General features: G+C 34.6%; 1 protein-coding gene across 3 annotated transcripts in view; it reads right to left on the minus strand.

Annotated features, from left to right (window-relative positions):
• The window catches only part of CHODL (chondrolectin), a 57,297-nt gene extending 33,303 nt beyond the window's left edge, over positions 1-23,994 (minus strand). For 2 of the 3 annotated variants that reach the window (XM_082391978.1, XM_082391977.1), the window contains exon 1: positions 1-23,994. This exon is cut by the window's left edge and continues 13,355 nt beyond it. The gene's annotated coding sequence lies outside the window, so the exon portion shown is untranslated. The other variant, XM_082391976.1, reaches the window with a different exon arrangement.
• Between the last annotated feature and the right edge of the window lie 654 nt (positions 23,995-24,648).

The raw sequence follows: 24,648 nt of genomic DNA on the forward strand, positions 1-24,648 counted from the left end.
GTTGAATTGAATCCAACACATTATAAAAGTTGAAACACCTGTGCAGGAATAAATGAAGCTCCTCTAAGTGTAAGGGAAAGAAAAATCATAAAATAAAAAAGCATTTGTACCTCTAGCAGTTTGTATTTATCTTCTTTTACAGCTATCTTTTGAGAAAGTCATTATCATAAAAATAATTTTGGTCAATTATGACATAAATTATGCTAAAATTATAACTTTGCTACTCAATGATTCATAGTCCTATTTTACCTTTTTCATTGGTATTTTAATGCATAATGCTGCTATTAAGAGGCACATTAACCCACCTTGTAACTTCAGACAATCCTCTTTAACGAAACTTTTTATTTATAAAATGATACTAGATATAAACTTTCTATTATGTTAATTACTTGGCATTTGTATTTAACCCACTTTGTCTGTCCTTTAATATTTTATAATAAATGATAAAGCCATATTATATGGAGTCAATGAGCATTAGAGATAATGAAATTCAAGTAATTTCAAGCCTAAATACTTGAAATTCTATTTAGTTTTTATTTCCCTTTTCCTTTTCTAGTGATGACAGCAATGTAAAGCTATTTCATTTAAAAGGTCACATTTCACAAGGAACTAATAGTGTCAATTTTGTAACCCTGAAATGCATGATTCCCTCATTGAAAACAATCTTTTCAAGGTAAGAAAAAAACATCTGTGGCCTACAATTTGAGTGACTTTTGTTTTGCTGTTTTTATATGGTTCTACTTCTTCCCAGCTCTTTTCTCTACAAGGAATGTTCTAGCAAAGCGAGTTTTGTGTGGAACTAGAACAGTGAAGACTCTGAATGGCATTGAGAAAATTGCCCAAGGAAACAAAGGAGGATACTGTAAAGGTAATAGCTTCCTCTCAGGGCAAGTTTAGAAACTTTTTCCCCCTAAAGTCCAAAACTATATTTTATTTGGCTACTACCCACTTAATCATTTGAGATAGGCTGTACTACTTTCACAAATATTTTACTCCCCACTCATACCTTTTACGGGAGGAGTAAAATTCCTATTCAGTTGATTGATTTTGGCCACGTGACTGACTTTGGCCAACAGAACGTAAGGATGTGACATAAGTCATATCCAAGCAAACACTTAAAATGTGCGTGGGTGATTTCTCTTGTTCTTTTGCACTTTAGATCTTTCCACAAGGAAAGAGCTTTCCCAGGTGGCAACTGCTCCTTCAGCCTGGGCTGCAGGATGACGGACATGTGACACCAAGGCGATCCTCAGTGACAGCTTAGAGCGCAGCCTCCGCAGCCAACCCACAGGACCATTTTTGGAAATTAATTGTATGTTATTGTAAGTTACTGGCATGCTTCAATCCATTGTTATGTACCATTAGTACAACAAAAACAAACTAATACAGAACTTGAAACCAGAAGCGGGATGCCTGAAGGAAAACATAAAATTAATGACATTGGCTTTGGGGCCAGATGTGGGTGGCAGGAAACTACACATTTTTAGAGATTATCCTGTCCTGTTCCACCACCGAATGGTGCGTGGGGGGTCGGGGGAGGGGCAGCTGTGCTGTAGAGATTATCACAAGATTCTGAACTTCAAGTCTGATGCCATAAGAGCATAAAACTTTGAGGGGAGGAAGGGGTCTTTACTGGCATAGGGGTGAATATTTTTTGTGGCTGGAAGAAAGGAAAGTTATTATTTGTCATCCAAAGAACAAATTATGAGTAGATTGAATAATTATACCACAAATATTTGTTCTCCCTACCCAATCGCTGAAGAAGTACGTGTTTCCACGCTATTGATGTTTGCCTTGACTATGTAGTTTGCCTTGACCAAAGGAATATGATAGGATATGACATACAACCTACTCAGACAGAGGCTTTAAAGGCGCTTATGTGTTTTGGTTTGGCCTCTTATCTCTTCCTTTCTGCCATGAGAAGAATATGCCCTAGTTAGCTAATGTTTATTCAACCTGCATCTCAGAATGACAGATATATTGAACACACCTAAATGTGCCTGGAGCCTAGAGAAGAGATGCCTCAGCCATCTAGCAGACCTATGAGCACGGAATAAATGTTTTTTGATACAATCCATGGAAGTATTGGTGTTATGTGACATTATCACAGAAAATCTGACTAATATACACTTTCACAATAATGGGTCAGTAATCTATACACATGAGAAAACAAAAGTGATATTTCACCTGATCTTGCCTTCTCCCATTTTCATATATTTTATATGTGTAATTTTTACAGTTTTATTTGTAGTTCTGTTTCATCGTCATACAAAAGCACACTTTTGTAGGTGTTTGTTGTTTTAACCCATACTTCCCTAGAACATCCAAGGGACTTTAGGAGATTCACAAATTGTTAAGCTCATGAGGTCAACCTTGCTATCCAAATAAACTTTATAGACCCTTAATCTGAGAGGATTTGTCTTTTTATGATAAATTAGGAAAGTGTTGCTATTAGACACTACTTTCATTTGGTGGGCTAAAACACAACAACAAAACCTTTGTGACGCATCTAATGGTAACCTCATTAATTACTACCCTACATATGTTTTATCTCATTATATCAATGTTTTTAGTTGAAATGAAGCATCTTCTGTTTTATAATAATCCTAAATCTCACTGATCAAAACTAAAGAGAAAAAAATCTTTGACAAACCAGCCAATTCAAATGAAAGAAGTACACCAGGGTAGATATTAGGGTTTTAGGATTTGAGTCCTCTTCTAGCTGCCCGCAGAATTAACAAGAGGATTAGGTTGGCTCATGAGCACCTTCTCATGCCAAAGTAGACACCAGGGAACTGAAAACACAGCTGGGATGCTTAGATTATGTGTGTGACAAACCCTCGAGGAACTGCCAGCCAGATGCCCACAGAAAAGCCAGCATTCCTTGTGCAGCACAGATATGAAACTAATGATGCATTCCATGATTCAGCCATTGAGATAAAACCATCTGTTGGTTTATTCACCCACCATTTTGTCACTACAGATGAGCATTAAGAAAAAAACATGGCACGAAAAGCAACTTACATGGGGAGGTTTCTGGTGTGTAGATACACCCTAATGACTACACACATCCCTAAATTTGAAACTGTCTATTACAGCACTATCTTATGTTGCACCATCCACACAGTATGTATGTGACCACAGCAGGTTGAAAAATTAAACTACTGGCTGCAATAAACTGTCAGATTAATTAATTTATGAGGATAAAATGTAAGATGTAAGAAGCCTTGAGAAAAGTCAATCAGGTTAATATTACTAGTTTTTAAAAATTGAGAACAAATGGCATTGTCATACAGGATGGCTAAGTTTGTTCCTATCAAATGAAAAGATGCAAAACTGAAAAATCAGTAGTCCAACCATAGCCAACTTATTATTCTGAGTGCTTATATAGTAGTAATACTCATAATAGTGATGTCAACATGAAAGTCTTGGTTTTTTAGAAAGCCAGAACTCTTTATTGGAAAGCAATATTTTAATTCAGATATTGTCACTCACTGTCTTTTGTTTTGCAAATGTATTTACCCAAAAAAGCATTGTGGAGACTTGTAAATTTTCCAGTTAATCTATGCTATAAGCAAGTGAATAATAACATTTTATGGATCATTAAGATTTAGAAAATGTTTTTATACAATTTTACCGGCATACCTCAGAGATATTGCAGGTTTGTTTCCAGACCACCACAATAAAGCGAATATCGCAATAAAGCAAGTCACATTAATCTTTTGGTTTCCCTGTGCATATAAAAATTATATTTATACTACACTGTAGTCTATTAAGTGTGCAACAGTATTATGTCTCAAAAACCAATGTACATACCCTAATTTGAAAATACTTTGTTGCTAAAATTAAAAAATGCTAACCATCATCTGAGCTTTCAGCAAGTCATAGTATTAACAAAGGTCACTGACAACAGATCACCATAACAAACACAATAATGAAAAAGTTTGAAATATTGTGAGAACTACCAAAATGTGACACAGAGACATGAAGTGAGCAAATGCTGTTGGAAAAATGGTGCTGATAGACTTGCTCAACAGTGTTACCACGAGCCCTCAATTTGTAAAAACACAGTATCTGTGAAGCACAATAAAGCAAGATATGCTTGTTTTTTTTATTCCATTAACCACCCAGTATGTTAGTTACTATCATCTGCATTTAACCATGAGACTCATGAGCATGGGAGAGAGACATGGCCCCGTCCTCCTGCCCCATCACAGAACAGGTAATTAGAAGAGTTCAGACTTGAACCTAGATTTTCTAAATCCAAATCAAGTTGAATCTCCAATAAGTGAACAGGTTTTTCTATTTACTAGTTAAATTAACATGTTTTCCCTCTTCATATGAGTATTGCATTGACAAAAGTTAAATACCCACTACATACCTACAAGTATGCTGTAAAATTTTAAACAATATTTTTAAATGTAAATAGACATGGGAAATCCTGACAATTTTCACGTTAAGAACCTTAATTTCATAGCAAAATTATTTGGCACTTACCACCATTAGAAATTTTTATATTATTTAGGACAATTATTTTCCTTACATTCTGTTTGGCTAGAAGATGCAGAAAACTAAAATTGGCTAACCTAAGATTTTAGAAGCTGTAAGGCTACAAGGGCTGAACCTTTTCTCTGGGATGTAACTATTATTTGTTTTTCTCTCTCTCTCTCTGCCCCCAGAAAAAAAATTAAAAACAACTTTTACTGCTTTAAAATAGACTTTGAACAACTACTTTAAATATATGAATCTATATATTTATTTTATTATAAATGACAGGAAACATGAAAAGTTCCAGAGGACTATAATAAAAAATCAATTTATATAAAAAACAAGATATTATAGCAGCACTTCAAAGAGTATTGCTAAGAGACAGGAAGAGTATCTTCTATCTAGGACAGAAAATGCAAAATATTTTCTTTCGATCACAACTCATTTTATCTATAACTTAAAATAATGAATCCATCCCTTGAAACTCTGGGAGAAATAAGCAATTCATTTCCCAAGCGTGAAGGGGAAGAACCCTTGTGAAAATGATGTACCTCAGTTTTTCCCCAAAGTTGGCAGCCCGCACAGTCATTAAAAGAGATACTTACAAGGCAGCAGCGTTTACCTTTGGCTCCTGTCCCACATCTCTTTTAGATCCCTCCTCCCTCCCCTCTCTTCCTGCCTTTTCTTTTTTTTTTTTTTAAACATCTTTATTGAAGTATAATTGCTTTACAATGGTGTGTTAGTTTCTGCTTTATAACAAAGTGAATCAGTTATACATATACATATGTTCCCGTATCTCTTCCCTTCCTGCCTTTTCATCCGATGTGCTAGAGCCTCTTGCTAACTGTATCATCCCTCCAGATGGAGTGTATTGTCTGTGTGTGTCCCTTTATATTATATGGGTCTTGAGGATAAGTACCCCTAAAATCTAAAGAATTACTATCTTAAGACAGTTATTGTATGCTTATAGGTTAATTTTCAGTGTGCAATCTATATTTTTTCATTAACTTGAAATCAAAGATATTTACTGTAAAGTGTCTTCTTGTTTCAATTATTTTCCCAATTTTCCTGGTTTCCATTCATTCCACCAAGAAAAGTCACTTATATTAGTCTCAAGTGTTCTTTCACCTATATTTTAAGCATATATGAAAAAAATATATAGTCTGTCTTCTTTCCCACTATAATTTTTTACTCAGATAATTGAATAACATACAAATGTTTATGTTGCCTTTTTTTAAAATTCACAATATATTTTGAAGATTTTGCATTCAACTACATAACAGATTCTTCTTTTAAATTGTTAAAATATGCTCCATTTATATTAACACTATAAGAAGGCCTGTATGTCTCTAAAAGCAGTTTAAATGTTAAACAGAATAATACCTAATCAGAGAAACGCAACTCAAAACTACAATGAGGTATCACTGCACACCAGTCAAAATGGCCATCATCAAAAAGTCTACAAGTAATAAATGCTGGAGAGGGTTGTGGAGAAAAGGGAACCCTCCTACAATGTTGATGGAAATGTAAATTAATGCAGCCACTCTGGAAAACAGTATGGAGGTTTCTTAAGAAACTGAAAATGGAATTACCACATGATCCAGCAATCCTACTCCTGGGCATATATCTGGAAGACGAAAGCTCATTTGAAAAGATGTATACACCCAATGTTCATAGTGGTAGTATTTATAATAAGCAAAACATAGAATCAACCTAAGTATCCATCAGCAGAAGAATGGATAAAGAAGATGTGGTGTGTATATATATATATATATATATATATATATATATATATATATGTATGTGTGTGTGTGTGTGTATATATACACACACACACACACACACATACATAATATACATACACACAATGGAACATTAGCCATAAGAAAGAATGAAATAATGCCATTTGTAGCAACATGGATGGACCTACAGATTATCATACTAAGTGAAGTAAGTCAAAGACAAATATATCACTTAAATGTGGAATCTAGAAAAATGATACAAATGAACTTATCTACAACACAGATATAGACTCACAGACACAGAAAACTAACTTATGGTTACCAAAGGGGAAGGGGGGGAGGGATAAATTGGGGATTAACAGATGCATACTACCATATATAAAATAAACAGCAAGGGAACTGTATAGCACAGGGAACTATATCTTGTAATAAACTATAATGGAATAAAATCAAAAAAGAATATAGATATATACATATATGTACAACTGAATCACTTTGCTGTATACCTGAAACTAACACAATATTGTAAATCAACTACACTTCAATTTTAAAAAAGAATAATACCTAATCAAGTTGTATAATTCATTTAACAGAATTTTTTCCACCTGTGGGCAAATTGAGTCTATAAGGTGACATCTACAGGTAATAAGCAATTGCCCTTAAATACAAGACCAAACACAGTAGATACACACTCAGGAGTAAACAAAAGAGCAAGTTACCTTTTTAAGAATGACAATATTTTAAGTGAACATATGTATGTTTAACTCAAATGAAATACACCACCTCTTAATAATTGCATACTTAGGATTATTACCTAAGTAACAACTACTTTATGTAATACCACAAATCATAAAATTAACATGTGTGTGGGTGTATAAAACTTTTCCAGTCTAGCAGAAAAATCATCCCTGTAATGTAAAGAACACTAAACTACACTTCCATTCAAGCCTTTTTAAATGTAGAATTCACAAAGTATAACATGCGTTCAAAAAATTACACAAATCATAAATGTCCAGTCTACAAATTTTCAGAAAGGGAACATACCTGTATAACAAGCATCCTAATAAAGAAATGGAATATTTACCAGCACCCTGAAGATGCTCGCATGAAAAGAACAGCCAGAGGTATTATCTTGACTGAAGAAAGAACAAGTACCTTTTATGAGAAGTTGAAGAAAAATTATTAAAATTCTGAAACTATTAACTCAAATACTGCACTCTCTCTATATATAGGAAATCTATAACCTCCTACCCTTTCAGCTTTTACTTCAAAATGCTATAAATATAGTTCATGCTTGAAATCACAGGAATGTGAAGGTTTGAAGAATGGGGCATATTCAAGAAGGGCACAATAGTCCAAGTTCTCAATCCCAAGGCAATATAACAAATTCCATACTAATTTGTGTCTGGAATTTAAATCTCAGAGATTAGATCTAAATCTCCAAGATGGAGAACCAGAAAGTGTCAGGGCTTCTAGTGAGTACCAGCTCTCAGCATCTTTTGAACATCGGGCAATTACAACTAGTTAACTGTTAATTCCAACAATTGACAATAAGGAGGGCTAACCATGACTATTTTGCCATGACATAAGCTCTTCTAGATACTTTATAGGATTACCTCATTTAATCTTCATATCAACGTTATAAGGTAAGTACAAGTATTATCCCTATTTTAAAGATGAGCTAAGTAAGGTAGAGAGGGACTAAAGTGATAAAAACTATTTGGAATGGGTCATCCAGCTTGGAAGTGATAGAGGCAGTATTTTAAACCCAGGCAGTCTGATTTCCACTACAGGAGGGGCTCACAACAAGTCTCTGACAGAAGTCGGAGGGTTCTAAGAGTCAGCTTGGCAAGAAGTAGTGGAGCATATGAGGGAGCTCAGTTAGTCAGGCAGCAGAGTACAATAGGACTCCAGGCACAGGAACTCAGGAAACTGGAGTCCAACTCAGTATTCAGAGTCCCAAGGGGATTTAGCATGGTCAGTGTCAGGGTTCTCATGGCCCATTCCACTGGGACTCCCTGGTAATAGTTTAGAGGGTCTCCAAAATTGAGGCGATTTTCCTCCAGCAGATGGTATTCTCTCAGTTAGCCTCTAACACTGGCCTCTTGGTAATGATAGGTTTCTTTTAGTTTTATGATCCTTCCCATGGAGGTATCATAAGGCTCACAGATATATTCTTTCTTGAGAAGAAAATTCCCTGACTTCTTGTGTTAAAAATATACATATATGTTGATATGTATATTTCAATGGCTTTAGACAACAAAAGTTTATTTTGTGATCATGGAATCCCATGTGGGTAGATTTTATTTTTTAGTTACGCCATCTAGCACTGGTGATTGTGATGGAAAACTGATAGAAAAATGGCAGAAGCACACCTACTGAGAACTGCCTCAGCCTGTAAAGTCCTAACTGCGGAGGAGTCTGAGTAACAGAGCGGCACACGTGGTATCTGGTGAGCCCTATGTGCCCACCACACACAGCTTACTCTTTCAAAAGTTGGAGACATTCCTGTTGCCTTTCCTTGTTCTGGATTATTGATTCTGGCATTCTGTTTGGTCAATTGTGAGTCTCACATTTCATTGGCAATTTCTCCAGGGAGGCTTCCAAGACCCTTATACAAATTGTATTTCTTGTAGGGAATGCTGTAATAGCCCAGTGTGGATATGAACCTCTTTTTAAAAAACTGTATTAATGTAATTTGAATTAATTTTTAACTCAAGGAAACAATTCCTATGATTTTCTCTTGGTGCCAGTGACAGCACTTTATAGATATTGGAGATAAAATATTCTAGAAAATATACTGATTGAGCTCTTTGGACGAATAGTTTTGGTTCTCAATTTCCATGAATTTTACTGATTATCACTCTTCAATTTCTGATCATTTCTCCCACTTATGTGATTAAAAACCTTCTAGTCATTGGCTCTTTTTACTTTTTAATATTTTTTTCTATTCAATTCCTCTTCACATGAAATATTATAATAGTTTCATATCAATAATATAGAACTTTACTGGCAGTGAGGCTCTTTGCATCCCTGTATTTATGGTGTTCTTAGAAGATCAATTGCCCAATCTCCCAAGGTGGGGTTGGTGGATAGGAGGGTTACTCCCACCCCAGCTGAGCAAGTTTATTTTGGAATGATAGGAGTTTCCCATTGGAGGTGACTCAGAGAACAATATTCTTCCTCGCAATGGTGGAAATTAAAGGATATAAGCCTGAGCTCTCTCTCCCATTAGTGAATTACCTAGCAAGAGCCTAAGCCTGGAGAGAATGAGGCAAGATGCCTCCAGATCATGGACAGCAACCTCAAACCATAGGACCTTCTTTACCAAAATTATGTTTAATGTTTTAGTATGATCGTGGTTGTTTTATCATGACTATCTTTGCTTATATTTTCCTGTTTAGTATTTTAATTTACCACCTTTACCCTTTTGGACTCTACTTTTTACCTCTTATTGTTCATATGTTGCTAATTTTACATTCTTGTTATTTCCATACTCTTCTTTTTTAAAAGTATCAGCCAAACATCATAGCAGGAGCAGATGTGAGGTTGAGCTATGCTGTAAATCAGGGATGTCAGGTAGCTGTCTCATGTGTGATACTGGCTGAAGTTCAAATACTGTCTGCACTGAGCTGGCCCAAGAGAGATTCCTCTAGCAAATAATGATGCTCAAAAGAGTGCCTGGCAAATTTTAGATGTTCAATAAATATGTACTGAGTCAATGACCGTCTTCCCCATTTCATCCTTATTTGGATTCCTTAACTATAAAATTAATCTACAGTGAGAATAAATTGTCCCCCTTCAATTTACAAATGAAGAACTGAGGGCAAGATAGGCTAAGTAACCTGAGAACAATAAGTGATTCATTGAGTCAGGCTTAGAATTTGTGTAAATATCATGTAACTTGATTGAACAGATGTTAATTAATGATTGCTATATGCAAACCACTTTGCTAGGTGATAGGGAGATAGATAATTAAGATGTTATTCCTATCCATCCTAAGCATACAATCTAATTAGAAAAATATAGAATCTGAACCATAGCATGAAAAAAGTACTACTTGGATTTAAAGAAGCAGGAAGTCCAGAGGAAGGTGTGATTCATTATGATGAATAGACCTGGTAAAGATTTAAAAATGAGGTGACTTAACTTTCCCTTACTGGATAAGACTTTAAAAGGTAAAGAAGGGAGAATGCTGGACTAATGTAATAATACAAGTCATAACTTAAACCAGTGAAAGTTGAAGGAAATTGGATATCCGAAGTGATAAACTATAGGTAGTGATAAAGTTAGCATTACAAATTTATTAGAGTCCATGGATAGGAAAAAATAATTTCAGAGACCGTAGCCTCATTGAAATTTTTGAGGAGAAACTTGTCATCGTTCCCCATTTATTTTAGAATTTCTAGCTTGAACCCCTCCAGTAGAGCAAGAATAAACTAGCTAATTCAGTAACCAAGGATCTCTCCACTCAGCTTTCTCAATCTAGTTCACTGTTTACAGTGGTGAGAATACTGCCCTGCCTAAACCCTGACAACTGTTGAATAAACTCATTTTGACCTAACCCATTGGCTGGGCTCGGTTCTTGTTCCAGTGCCTCAGTTTTACAGATAAAAATCCTTATAGTGGCACAGTTAATTGAAATCTGCATTGGCCTATGCTAAGTGGCTTTTAAGGTGCACACCCAGAATTAGATCAGATGCCCCCAGCTTCTTAGCCTCTAGTCTTGTTTACCTTACCCCTGTTCAAACTTATACTTAGTCTCAGCTGGGCTCACTTCACACCCAAGGTCTACCTCTAGCATTTTCATTTCTTCTATAATCCTACTAATTTCTTCTACCTCTAGGTTCATTCCACCAAATGACTGGTACCACGCTAGGATATCTAAACCCTGTTGGTTGGAATAACAGAGAAATGCTCTCTGTGTCCCAACACAGGCAAAAATGAGAACTGGACAATAATAGCATTTGTTGTTTGACTGGTGTATACTAAATAAGACAAAATGATCAATCACTGTGGACATTTTGTTTGAATCCTAGATCAGAAAATATTGCTTTCTGCCTCTGTAGAAGTTACAGGCATTTTGGTCATGCTAAAAATCATTTCATAAAGAATAAGTAGTCTGTCCTGTTACAAGCCTTACAGATATTAAAGGCTGAAAATGTACAAATAGCAATCTAAAGCTGGCTATTTGTAGCTAAATTATAAGAGAGTCTCAAAAGATGTACCTTCGATTAGAACATTACTCACAATTGCAGTAACACATGCCAAAAGAAAATTTTTTCATGTATCAGAAATTGGACCCAGGTAATTTGCTTGACATCACCTAACAACTTAGAAAACAAACAAATCATTGTATCTCTGTTAGTGTTTCCTGAATGATGAATGCAATCAATATAAGTGATTGCTCTTTAAATGAGAGCACCATCACTTCTAAATAATGTGATGGTCTTAGGCCTTTTGCTTCCATCTTAGTTTGCATGTCTAGCTAAGATAAACATGGTATTTACACATCTCACTGCAGGATCATTAGCAATTTCCCTTTGGAGATAAATATTATAAAATGCGATACTGTCATAAGAGAATCTCAACATATAATTTATGTATAAATAAAGAATAAAGGAATGAATGAAAACTATTCTCATTTCAATACTTACAGAAATCTTTCTATAAATTTGTTTCTTGATCAAGTTTTTTATTAAAGTCCAAAATATTTATCTCAGTATATTTTAATAATTTACTATTTTAACTATAGTTTATGTAAGTTTTAAATTTATTTAGAACATGATTATTTAGCTCTGGCTTTATGAATTCTTTTAGTTTAATACTTATTTCCAATAAAAACATGCAAAGACTCATTAAATTTAAATAATAAAACTGTAATTGCCTGTTTGCACCGCTTTAAGTCTAAATTTACAGATCTTAAAAATAAAAATTCTCTCATTTCTATCTAGGTTTCAAACTAATTTTTTAAAACATCTTTATTGGAGTATAATTGCTTTACAATGTTGTGTTAGTTTCTGCTGTATAACAAAGTGAATCAGCTATATGTATACATATATCCCCATATCCCCTCCTCAAACTAATTTTAAATGTGTCTAGAGTGTCATGATCAAAAGCAACCTTTTCAAAATGTGATGTATTGCTCAATACTCATATCTAAAACCAAAAAGACTCTCTTATTGATCTACTGACTTCTGAAGGCAATTATGGTGGTTTCAGACATTAAAATTGCTATTAATTACAGTATTGTTTGGGCAGTGGCAAAGCCATGCTATTAGTTAACTTTCAAACTGATATTGATTGGCTTTTTTCGACAATAAATATAAACTTGCTAGACACCAGTGTTCAACTATTTCTTTTCTGACAGTTATGGAACTAGCAAAAAGAGATTCCAAACATGTGTTGCATGACCATTCCCATACCTGAGACAAAATTACTGCTTTATTTATGTCCATATAGCACTCTGTATATGCCTCTAGTGGAACATTTACTGCATAGTATTTATTGTTTACTTTTGTACATGAATTCTAAGTTCTTTAAATTCCAGTGGCCCACTTAATTGGAAGGCTCTCAGATATTCATCATTGAATAACTATTTTCAAATGAATGAACTTATGATAGATAAATTTCAATCAGCAACAATAAGTCTAGAGAGGCATGACCAATAAGGTGTTGGGTGACAACTGAAATGTTCTAGGTGAATGCTATTCAATACAGGAACCACTAACCACATGTGACCATCACACACTTGATATGTGGCTACCACTGAATTTTACATTTTATTTTGCTTTAAAGTTAAATTAAAATATAAAGAGATATACAGTTAGCGGTTATTGTGCTGGACAGCACATTTCTAGATGTTCTTTAAGGAATAAACTTTGGCAATCTTCCAAAAGTATAGATAATTTTCTTCCATACCTGTCCGGAAATCCAAGAGCTGAAATGGGAATTCAACTATAGATTTCCTTATAGCTATGAGACAGATGTCATAGTCAAGTTTTCATTGATAAAGACCAAAAAACACAGAATTGCTAAATAAATAGTGAGAAGATATTGCACAACCAGATCTAAAGACTCCAAAATTGTTGCCTTTTACTGTCAAGATTATTTACTGAGCCCCAGAGCCAAAATCAACTGAAGCAGATGAACAGACAGAAAAAAGGAAATTAAATGCAAAAGAGGGTGATGGCCAATAGAGTTGGCTACTAAAAAGGCAGTGAATATTATCAGTGTTCATTCATCTTGAAACATACAGGTCTCAGACATGAATTTCCAGAATGTAATAGGCAAACTCACAATGCACCAAAACCATGTGCCATGCCACCAAAATTTCCCGGGACTTGTTTAGACTCTGATGATAACCTTCCCTTTGGACTCATTGTTTGGCCACTGATTGCTTTTAATTTGACTTACTCTCCTCTAACTTAAGTAATTCATTCATTCAATAGTTACTGGGTATCGCCCTACATGCTGTTTAGTGTCCCAGGCACTGGGGTACAGATCTGAACAAAGCTGACCAAAATCTTTGCTTCCTAGAGCTTGGAGTAGGGCAATACAGGACATAAACAAACGACACAATTAAAAGACATCATGTGCTAGTGGATGACAAGTGCTATGGAACAAAATCAAGCAAGAATAGGGAAAGTGTGTGTGTGTGTGTGTTTAGGATGCAAGGCAGCAGGCCATGTGATTATTTAAAGAAAGAGTATTTCAGTCAAGGGGTAAGAACAGGGGTGGGGGATGGGAATCTTTGAGGTAGAGCAAGAGAACTGTGTAGCTGGAACAGAATGCAATAGAAGAGCAGTAGGAGGCAGATCAGAGAGGTAATAAGGGCTAAAGAGTGTAGACTTTGAAGACTATTTTAAGGACTTTAACTTTTACTCTGAATGATATGGAAAAATTTTGGAGAAGTAACATTAACCTTTTATAGGGTTAGTCTGCCACTCTGACTACTGTGTTAAGACTGCAAGGGGTCAAGAGAAAAAGCAAAGAAATCAGGTTCAGGAGCTCAGAATTAAGAGACTTTGCAGTTGCTCAGGTAAGAAATGAGGGTAGCTTGAACCAAGGTGATAGCTACTGAGGCGGTGAGAAGTGATCAATTTCTAGATACGGTTTTAAGGTACATCTAAGGCTGTACCACTGGATGGACTGGATGCATCTACTGTAGATGTGAGAAAGAGGAGTCAAGATGTTTAACCTGAATAACTGAATGACCGGAGTGGTACTTACTGAAATGAAGGCAACTGGAAAGTAGGGATTTGGGAAGAGAAAATTGGGAGCTAAATTCTGAATTTGGTTGATTTGAGATGTTTCTTAGACATCTGTGTGTAGTCAGAGATTTTAAAAACTGTAGAGTCTAAAGAAAAGTGTGGAACTACAGATATAAATTTGGGACTCATCAACATCTAAACTCTGTGTGAAACCCAGAGACATCATGGAAGACTACCAAGAGCAGAGAGGGATACAAATGTTTGCAGCAAATGCAGAAGTGTCCATGATGAAGGTGAGGTGAAAGGCATCTCCTAGAAAAGCCATGAATCCTAAGGGCAAGAAAAAGAGAAACTGATGTTGCTTATTGACACCTGGGAGTGTCAGAGTACAATAGGTGAAGATCATAATGATGACCCTGAATTCCTCAGAGAGGAAAAACATTGCCTAATGTTTAAAATATATGTTCATTTAAAGGAAAAATCTGAATTACATTTTTAAAAGTGTTCTACTATAAAGGTTTGCATATAAACATTAGTAAAATTTTTTAACTTTCAGTAATTTGGAAAATCTATTCTGGGACATGTACCCTTACCATTCCAAAAACTGAAGTGTTACTACTATCTCCACCTGTGATGTGTGGGACAATTAAGAAAATTTCAGACTATAGTTAACAATACTGTATTATGTGTTTGAAAGTTGCCAAGACACTAGATCTTAGAAGTTCTCACCACAAGAAGACAATTTGTAACTACATGAGGTGATGTATGTTAATTTATTGTGATAATCATTTTGCTCCATGTCCATAAATCATTACGTTATATAAACTAACACAATATCATATGTCAATTATATCACAATAAAACTGGGAGAGGGTACTAAGAGAAGAGAGCAAACTTGTTTCTTGTTCTTTATTTTATTCTTCTCCCCCATATGCTTATTGAGCTTCTAGAAAGTTCAGAATTATACATTACTAACGGACTCTACTCTTTGGACCTATCATCTGTAGCCTGAAGAAATTCTTTTGGAAGTGTATTAAAAAAAAAAGAAACCCAAGTGACACCTATTAAGTAAACTAGACCCTTGCTAGAAAATTTAAGTTTCACTGGAGTTAAGCAATTTGCTATTCTCAATAGAGATCTTAACTCAGGGGTGTTTTGTGAAGGTATAAATAGGGGTGAGCAGATTGTTCTCTTTCTAGAGGTTATAGTCTCATTGTGACCACAGAAAAATCGTTTCCAAGAGTTGCTTTGTTTGTACCCATCAGGAAAGGGAGGAAGGAAAATATTTCAATAGTTCTATATACTTTGTTAAAAGGAAAGGCTATCACTGTTATTATATAAAGCAGTCTAAACTCTAGTGGTTCATGTTTTGAAATTTACTCAGGGATGCTGAGTGTTTTTTCAGGTACTGTGTCTCAGAAATAATAAACTGCAATGGGAAAAAATACCCTATGTTTTACGTTAAAAAATAAACTAAACGTCATGGAATGGAAGAATCTGACCTTTAACGTAGTTGCAATATGTCTGGAAGTATGAGTATTATTACCATAATTTATTTACCTATTCCCCAGATAACCATAGTACTCATTTTAAAACAATCTTATAGGACCATGGTATGATTTAGAATCCAGAAACCATAATGATGTCTTAATAGTTTCTGGTAAGATTCCAGTTTCTATGAGTTTCATTCTCTTCCCTTTCAATAGCTACAACATTTTTTAAAGTGCATAGAATCTTAATTGGTAAACTGCAGAGATGCCTTGAGATTTTTATCCTAAAGTTCTAAAATTTTCTAAACAGAGCACAAAAAAGAGGCAAAGTTTAATTTTTTTCAATGAGCTGATATTTTTTAGGATTATTTTTTCAGTCACTGACTTCTCCCATAGTTACCACTCTAAAGAGTATTAAAAATGCATAATAATTTCATTCTTTTACATGTAGCTGTCCAGTTTTCCCAGCACCACTTATTGAAGAGGCTGTCTTTTCTCCATTGTATATTCTTGCCTCCTTTATGAAAGATAAGTTGACCATATGTGCGTGGGTTTATCTATCTTGTTCCATTGATCTATATTTCTGTTTTTGTGCCAGTACCATACTGTCTTGATTACTGTAGCTTTGTAGTATAGTATGAAGCCAGGAAGCCTAACTCTTCCAGCTCCGTTTTTTTTTTTTCTCAAGATTGTTTTGGCTATTCGGGGTCTTTTGTGTTTCCATATAAATTGTGAAATTTTTTGTTCTAGTGCTGTGAAAAATGCCATTGGTAGTTTGACAGGGATTGCACTGAATCTTTAGATTGCTTTGGGTAGTATAGTCATTTTCACAATGTTGATTCTTCCAACTCAAGAACATGTTATATCTCTCCATCTGTTTGTATTGTCTTTAATTTATTTCATCAGTGTCTTACAGTTTTCTACATACAGGTCATTTGTTTCCTTAGGTAGGTTTATTCCTAGGTATTTTGTTGCAGTGGTAAATGGGAGTGAATCTGTAGATTGCTTTGGGCAGTTAGAACACTTCTTAACACCATAAACAAAAATAAACTCAAAATGGAATAAAGACCTAAATGTAAGGCCAGACACTATAAAACTCTTAGAGGAAAACATAGGCACAACACTCTATGACATAAATCACTGCAAGATCCTTTTTGACCCACCTTCTAGAGAAATGGAAATAAAAACAAAAATAAACAAATGGGACCCAATGAAACTTAAAAGCTTTTGCACAGCAAAGGAAACCATAAACAAGATGAAAAGACAACCCTCAGAATGGGAGAAAATATTTGCAAATGAAGCAACTGACAAAGGATTAATCTCCAAAATATACAAGCAGCTCATTCAGCTCAATATCAAAAAAACAACCCAATCCAAAAATGGGCAGAAGATCTAAATACACATTTCTCCAAAGAAGATATACAGATTGCCAACAAAAACATGAAAGGATGCTCAACATCACTAATCATTAGAGAAACGCAAATCAAAACTACAATGAGGTATCACCTCACACCAGTCAGAATGGCCATCATCAAAAAATCTACAAACAATAAATGCTGAAGGGGATGTGGAGAAAAGGGAACCCTCTTGCACTGTTGGGGGGAATGTAAATTGATACAGCCACTATGGATAACAGTATGGAGGTTCCTTAAAAAACTAAAAATAGAACTACCATACGACCCAGCAATCCCACTACTCGGCATATACCCTGAGAAAACCATAATTCAAAAAGAGTCATGTACCACAATGTTCATTGCAGCACTGTTTACAATAGCCAGGACATGGAAACAACCTAAGTGTCCATCAACAGATGAATGGATAAAGAAGATGTGGTGCATATATATAATGGAATATTACTCAGCCACAAAAAGGAATGAAATTGAGTTATTTGTAGTTAGGTGGATGGACCTAGAGTCTTTCATACAGAGTGAAGTAAGTCAGAAAGAGAAATACAAATACCGTATGCTAACACATATATATGGAATCTAAAAAAGAAAAAAATGGTTCTGATGAACCTAGAGGCAGGACAGGAATAAAGACGCAGATGTAGAGAATGCACCTGAGGACACAGGGAGGGGGAAGGGTAAGATGGTATGAAGTGAGAGAGTAGCACTGACATATATACACTACTAAATGTAAAATAGATAGCTAGTGGGAAGCAGCTGCATTGCACAGGGAGATCAGCTCGTTGCTTTGTGACCACCTAGAGGGGTGGGTTAGGGAGGTTGTGAGGGAGATGCAAGAGGGAGGGGATATGGGGATATATGTATACATATAGCTGATTCACTTTGTTATACAGCAGAAACTAACACAACATTGTGAAGCAATTATACTCCAATAAATATGTTAAAGAAAAAAATGCATAATAGTGTAATCTGAAAAAGAATACGTATATATGTATAACTGAATCAGTTTTCTGTACACCTGAAACTAACACAACATTGTGAATCAACTATACCTCAATAAAAAATGTGTAAGAGTAGACTTTGATTAATTTGTTACTTTGAATTGAAACATTTCTATTGAGTCCATTTCTCAAATCCTATAATGCTTTTGAGTGAAAATAGGATATTAAATAACACCATTCAATTTTGGCATACATTGCATGCAAATAGAACTCTAAGATTTATATCAGTTGTCTTCAAGATGGTATTTTTCCATGAGGGAATCTATGAAGATAAGAATGGTGTCCACAAATTAATATTTCATAAGTATCAATCACAGTCATACCTTTACTGTTGATCAAACTACCCAGGTTGTCTAAAATACTAGACTGTCTTTAACTGAAACTATATCAACTTACTGGCTAAACTGAATATCTCATGCTGAGCAGAGCACGGTAATACATGCCTTCCGTCAACATAAAATTAGTTATGTATTATTTTCTAAATACTATTTGGTGATCAAAACCTTCCAAAATATGTGATAGATGAGAGAAAGTAATTTTTAAAATTTTTATTGGAGTATAGTTGATTTACAATGTTGTGTTAGTTTCTGCTATACAACAAAGTGAATCAGTTATACATATATCCACATTTTTTAAGAATGTTTTCCATATAGGTCATTACAGAGTATTGAGAAGAGTTCCGTGTGCTATATAGTAAGTCCTTATTAGTTATCTATTTTATATATAGTAGTGTGTATATGTTAATCCCAATCTCCCAATTTACCCCTACTCCCCTCCCCCTTCCCCTCTCCCCTACTTTCCCCCCTGGTAACCGTAAGTTTGCTTTCTACATCTGTGACTCTATTTCTGTTTTGTAAATAAGTTCATTTGTACCATATTTTTTAGATTCCACATATAAGTGATATCATATGATATTTGTCTTAGAGAGAGAAAGTAATTTAAAAAGACCCTTAAAAAAAAAAAAGAAAAAACGACCCTTAAATGAAAAACTTGGGAATGGTAGAGTTTTAAGAAGCCATGATTAAAGACCGCAAATTAATATAATTGAAAATTTCTTTATAATTTCACTTATAACAAGAAGTACAATGTTATCTAGAAATGAAACTTGAAATTATAAATCCATAATGATCTGCCAATTTAAATGCAACTTAGAAGGAAGAGTATTTGAAATTTTAAAGCAAACTGTATGCTTGTTCTTATGTATGTGTACATTTTTACTTATAAATTGTTAGGAAATCACTTGAGAATATTGCAGCACTTCATTCAAAATTTGAAAAGAAAGATATATCAGCTGTCTCAGTTGACATTTCCCTCATATGTCAAAAGCTAATGGATACTCAGATGGCTCGTAAACTTTGCTTCTATCTCCATTCTTTCCCTCATGATCACAAATATAGCTCAGTGAAGATCCTCTCAGATTTGAGCAAAACAAAATTCTTGTGAACCCAAAGATCACCAAATAATATAATTGAATACTTGTGATAGTTTTAAAACTGATTTGATCTGCATATCCAAAACCCACTGAATCTAAAACTCAGAGTTTAATGATTGGATTAATCTTTACCATCTAAAATGTTATATTTGATTTATATTGGCTGACATTCTCTAACAATGATTTTTCAAGATGAACTTTCCTTTTAAATTATTCAAGTTAATCACTGACATTGAATGATAAGCTAGCATTAGCAGATGTAGATACATGCAGAGTATTTACTGCCTATGTTAAATTGTGCAGGATATTATACTTTTAAGGACCGAGATGGACAAAGATGAAAATCTGGTCTCATTCTGTTGAAAACCTAGTGACTTTTCTATTAGCATCAGTCCATTTTGTCAAACGTGAGAAGATTTACATAAAATTACTAAGAAACATGGAACATTCAATTAAGGACTAATTCTGTGGTTGTATGCTTTCCATTTTTCATCTACATTATCAGTGAATCATTTCAACTTAAAATGTATTAAATAAAACTATTTTATAATCTAACCTTCTACTTTCTCAGAAATTATTAGAAAGTAACTTTTTAACAATTAAAAATCTTTACAAACTTTAATAAAAATTGTTTATAAAATATAAACTGCACCAAAATGTGCTTTTACCTCTCTCTCATATATATGAAAGGAGGTGGGAGAATATATTTGGATGCAATGTGACCGGCAAGGGATTGATTAATTCACAAAATATACAAACAGCTCATATAGCTCAATGTCAAAAAACAACCCAATCAAAAAATTGGCATAAGAATTGAATAGGCATTTCTCCAAAGAAGACATACAGATGGCCAAAAGGTATACGAAAAGATGCTCAACATTGCTAATTATTAGAGAAATACAAACCAAAACTACAATGAGATATCACTTCACACCAGTCAGAATGGACGTCATCAAAAAGTCTACAAATAATAAATGTTGGAGAGGGTGTGGAGAAAAGAGAACCCTCCTACTCTGTTGGTGGGAACGTAAATTGGTGCAGCCACTATGTAGAACAGTATGGAGGTTCCTTAAAAAACTAAAAATAGAGCTACCACACGATCCTACAATCTCACTCCTGGGCATATATCCAGAGAAAACCATAATTCGTAAAGATATATGCACCCTAATGTTCATTGCAGCACTATTTACAATGGCCAAGACATAGAAGCAACCTAAATGTCCATAGACAGATGAATGGATAAAGAAGATGTGGTGCATATACACAATGGAATATTGCTCAGCCATAAAAAAGAATGAAATAATGCCATTTGCAGCAACATAGATGGACCTAGAGATTATCATACTAAGTAAGCCAGAGAAAGACAAATATCATATGATATCGCTTATATGTGGAATCTAAAAGAAAAAAAGAAAAGACAAATGAAGTTATTTCCAAAAACAGAAAGAGACTCACAGACATAGAAAACAAACATATGGTTAACAAAAGGGAAAGGGGGGTGGGGGGAGGGATAAATTAAGAGGCTGGGGCTAACTTATACATACTACTGTGTATAAAATAGATAACCAACAAGGACCTGTTGTATAGCACAGGCAACTATACTCAATATTATTTAATAACCTATAAGGGAAAGAATATGTATATATATATACACACATATATATAAAATATATACATTCCTATATGTATATATGTATAACAGAATTGCTGTGCTATACACCTGATACTTACATGATACTGTAAATCAACTATACATCAAAAACATTTAAAAAAAGAAAGAAGCAACAGATAATTTAACAAAGTGGTTATAAAAAAAGACCCTTAAATGAAAAACTTGGGAATGGGCACAATCTCTAAATTCCTAATGATTTTCTGCATTTAAAGGATGGAGCTTTTAGGAAATGGATTAAGTCAAACAATTTATTATATTAGTTGTTCATTATTGAATTAGAAATGGTTCCTGTCCTATTTAACACGTCAAGGAAAGAAAACACTTTTCAAAATAAGTGTCTATGAAATGCTTGATTGTTCATATCCTTAGCCAAGGAAGTTCGCTAAGTCAGCTTATCTTCTGGCCTTCAAATTAGAAGATTTCTCTGTTATTAAATTAGCAACAAATTAATAATCAAATTACCCTTTGGCACCTGGGTTCAAATACAATAAGGCTAAATTCTGATTGCCTTTCCTAAATCAAGTAAATGATTTTGTACCATAAGAGTTTATTGAAATAAAAATGTATGTGAACATTTTAGCAATTCCCTATTTATTAAGTCCAAGCATTGCAATTTTTAAGCATTAACATGCTTACAGTAGTGAAATAAAGAATGATTGCCAACACAAAAAGATCAGTGACCTTATCTATAGTTAAGGTCTAAATTCAGCTTCATTAAACAGATAGCCTGGTTCTTTATATCATTGTGTTACTGAGAATGAGATATTAACCAGATATTACTCAGGTAATAAAAATACTCTGCATTTGTTTGCTAGGGCTGCCTTAAACTACCACATATTACGTGACTTAAAGCAATAGAAATTTATCCTCTCACAGTTCTAGAGACTAGAATCCTGAGATCAAAATTTTGGCAGGACCATGTTCCCTCTGAAGGCTCTAGGAAGAAGTCTTGCTTGTTTCTTCATAGCTTCTGATGACTCCCAGCCATCCCTGGCATTCTTTGGCTTGTAGCTGCATCACTCCAAGCACTGCCTCTGTCTTCGCATGGTTTTCTCCCCGTCTGTGTGTGTGCGTGTGTCCTCTCCTATTCTTATAAGAACACTAGTCATTGGATTTAGGGCCCACCTCAAGGTCCTTAATTAAATCTACAAAGACACTTTTCAAATACAATCATATTTACAGATAATAGGAGTTAGAATTTGAACATATCTTTTTAGGTTACAATTCAATGGACTGCAGCCTCTAAGTGGTTAGACTACAAATATTGATTTGATTCAATCCCTTTTCTATTCTAAGAAATGTTAAGAATTTGCTAAATACATCAAATGCCTAAGGTATGTGAGAAATGAGATGGGGGATATAAACAGGAAAACTAGTTATCTTATGATCATCTAACAACTAATTTCAGAAAGTATTTCTAATAGGATAAAAAGAAAAAGTGTCTGACCCCCATGGATAAAAGTACATTCCTCATGAAACAAGAAGAGCAGGTAGAAATATTCTGTGTTAAGGGTATTACCTTAAGATAAACAGCTTACTTGGAAGTTCAATTTAATAGACTATTGAAATAATTTATATCCTAATTTTATACATTTTCTCAGTGTAATTCTTTAGATACAATTATATCTACCATTTTTTGTTATATGAATTTTATTGCCTTAATGGTATTATGACTATTGAAAAGATTTTTTTCAGATGTTCTCAATCAATACTAAGCCAAAATCTCTAATGGCTAAAATCCCAAAAGCTGGCAGTACCAAATGCTAGCAAGAATGCAGAGCAAGAGGAACTGTCGTTCATTGCTGGTGGGAATGCAAAATTGTACAGCCACTTTGCAAAACAGTTTGGCAGTTTCTTACAAGAATTTTATCATAAGATCCAGCAATCTAGCTCCTACATACTTACCCAAAGAAGCTGAAGACTTACATCCACACAAAAATCTGTGTATGAGTTATAGAAGCTTTGTTCATAATTGCACAAAACTGGAAGCAACCAAGATATCCTTTAAAAGTGAATGGGTCTACCCACCACCAGAGCCTCCCATCAAGCCTCTTAGATAGCATCAACCACCAGAGGGCAGACAGCAGAAGCAAGAAAAACTACAATCCTGCAGCCTGTGTAACAAAAACCACACTCACAAAAAGATAGACAAGATGAAAAGGCAGAGGGCTATATACCAGATGAAGGAACAAGATAAAACCCCAGAAAAACAACTTAATGAAGTGGAGATAGGCAACCTTCCAGAAAGAGAATTCAGAATAATGATAGTGAAGATGATCCAGGACCTCAGAATAAGAATGGAGGCAAAGATCGAGAAGATGCAAGAAATGTTTAACAAAATCCTAGAAGAATTAAAGAACAAACAAACAGAGATGAACAATACAATAACTGCAATGAAAATTACACTAGAAGGAATCAATAGCAGAATAACAGAGGCAGAAGAACGGATAAGTGACCTGGAAGACAAAATGGTGGAATTCACTGCTACAGAACAGAATAAAGAAAAAGAATGAAAAGAAATGAAGACAGCCTAAGAGACCTCTGGGACAACATTAAGTGCAACAACATTTGCATTATAGGGGCCCCAGAAGGAGAAGAGAGAGAGAAAGAACCAGAGAAAATATTTGAAGAGATTATAGTCAAAAATTTCCCTGACATGGGAAAGGAAATAGCCACCCAAGTCCAGGAAGCACAGTAAGTCCCATACAGGATAAGCCCAAGGAGAAACACACCAACACATAGTAATCAAATTGGCAAAAATTAAAGACAAAGAAAAATTATTGAAAACAGCAAGGGAAAAATGACAAATAACATACAAGGGAACTCCCATAAGGTTAACGGCTGATTTCTCAGCAGAAACTCTACAAGCCAGAAGGGATTGGCATGATATACTTAAAGTGATGAAAGGGAAAAACCTACAACCAAGATTACTCTACCCAGCAAGGACCTCATTCAGATTCGATGGAGAAATCAAAAGCTTTACAAACAAGCAAAAGCTAAGAGAATTCAGCACCACCAAACCAGCTCTACAACAAATGCTAAAGGAACTTCTCTAAGTGGGAAACACAAGAGAAGAAAGGAACCTACAAAAACATACCCAAAACAATTAAGAAAATGGTCATAGGAACATACATATCGATAATTACCTTAAACGTGAATAGATTCAATGCTCCAACCAAAAGACACAGGCTTGCTGAATGGATA

Source organism: Balaenoptera borealis, assembly GCF_965194805.1.
Source record: "Balaenoptera borealis genome assembly, chromosome: 5".
NCBI lineage: Eukaryota > Metazoa > Chordata > Mammalia > Artiodactyla > Balaenopteridae > Balaenoptera > Balaenoptera borealis.